The sequence below is a fragment of the Chiloscyllium plagiosum genome, chromosome 30 (genome assembly GCF_004010195.1).
Source record: "Chiloscyllium plagiosum isolate BGI_BamShark_2017 chromosome 30, ASM401019v2, whole genome shotgun sequence".
Lineage (NCBI taxonomy): Eukaryota > Metazoa > Chordata > Chondrichthyes > Orectolobiformes > Hemiscylliidae > Chiloscyllium > Chiloscyllium plagiosum.
In genome coordinates, this window is record NC_057739.1 from 41,492,188 (window position 1) to 41,494,191 (window position 2,004).

A 2,004-nucleotide genomic window follows, 5' to 3' on the forward strand; every position below is an offset into this window, starting at 1 on the left:
AGGTTTCTAACCCAGGTGTGTGTTGTGGTGTCCTCTCTGTTGTGTGTTAGTTTGGCCATTTTTTCTTTTAGTGCCGTTTTTTTGCGGTGTGTGGTCCTGTTCTGTCCTATGGTGATGGCCTGTTCTATGGTCCGGGTCCATTCCTGATTGGTGGTTTTTGAAATTAACGATTTTTGGCACGCAATTTCTTATCTGTATTTGTGAAGTCTGTTGTGTGCATCTGTAATCATTACCTGGACATCCTGAATCTGTTCTGTCTGACTGTGTCCCTGGCTTGTGGGTTGTTGACTGGTGGTCTGTATCTAACACGTGGTGGAAGGATTCGATTCTTTCGGCATTTGTGCAGGAACCAGAGTTGTTCGTATGTGGCGCTCAGGCGGTTGGCATAGGATTGCCCGTAGTGTTAAGAGCAGGGGTAAATGTTGGGGAATGGGTTTGGGTGGGTTGCGCTTCGGTGGATCGGTGTGGACTTGTTGGGACGAAGGGCCTGTTTCCACACTGTAAGTAATCTAATCATTTCAGAAAAAACATTAGATTTACGATATTACAATGGGACCGAATTAAATTACCATTTCTTGGGCCAGTTACCCCTCTCTTCTTCCAATCCCTGAAGGCTACACTTGATGTGGATTGCTCTTGGGTAATGTCAATAGACACAGTATAGAGTAAGAGTAAGTAATAATGTTTAAAAAGTCAAAGCTTAAGGCTCTTTATCTGAATGCATGCAGCATTTGTAAAAAGATAGATGAGTTGATGACTTGATAGCTATTACAGATATGTGGTTGCAAGGTGACCAGGACTGGGAACTCAGTATTCAAGGATGTTCAATGTTTCAGAAGAAAATGCAAAAAGGTAAAGGATGATAATTTTGCTTATGAAGGAAGGTATTAGTGCCGTGGTGAGTCATGCTTGAGTGCAATAGATTGTGATGTGGAATTAGTTTGGGTGTAAAGAAGGTATAGCAAAGGAAAGAAGTCACAAATGGCTGGCATGGTGGCCCAATGGTTAGCACTACTGCCTCACAGCACCAGGGACCTAAGTTCGATTCCAGTCTTGGGCCAACTGTCTGTGTGGAGTCTGCACATTGTCCTGAGTCTACGTGGGTTTCCACCAGTGCTCCAGTTTCCTCCCACATTCCAAGATTGAGGTAAATTGTGCATAGTGTCCAGGGATGTGCAGATAAAATGAATTAGCTATGGAAAATTCAGGGTTACAAGGATAGGGTAGGACTGTGTGTCTGGATGGGATGCTCTTCAGAGGATTGGAATGGGCCAAATGGTCTGCTTCCACTCTGTAGGCATTCTATGATTTATCTATAGGCCTTGGAAGAGTTGCCTTTCAGTAGGGCAAAATGTAAAGCGGAAGTAATGGAGATGTGTAAGAAGGGCACTGAAATGGTCATGGGTGATTTTAATTTGTGTATTGACTGGACAGATCAGAGGGGCTAGGGTAACATTGAAGACTAATTTGTAGTGTGCATCAGGCATTGCTTCTTAGAGTATATATTGCAGAACCTACCCAGGAACACACTATTTGGGATCTACTAATGAGGTATGACTAAGAAGAAATCTCATTGTTCAGGATCCATGAGAGTTTACACAATACACTAGAATTTCAAATTCAGTGGAGGGAAAGCAATTCAGACCTCAAACCAGTGTCCTCAACTTAACTAAGTACAATTACAGAGCTGTGAAGAAAGAGGTGTCTAAAGCAAACTAAGAAAATACATGCTCACATCCAAATCATTAATATAAATGATGAAACATAGTGGACCCAGCACCGATCCTTGTGGCACTCCACTGGTCACAGGCCTCCAGTCTGAAAAACAACCCTCTACCACCACCCTCTGTCTTCTACTTCTGAGCCAATTCTGTATCCAAATGGTTAGTTCTCCCTGTATTCCATGAAATCTAACCTTGCTAACCAGTCTCCCATGGGGAACCTTGTTGATTGCCTTACTGAAGTCCATATGGATCACACATACCGTAATGCCCTCATCAATCC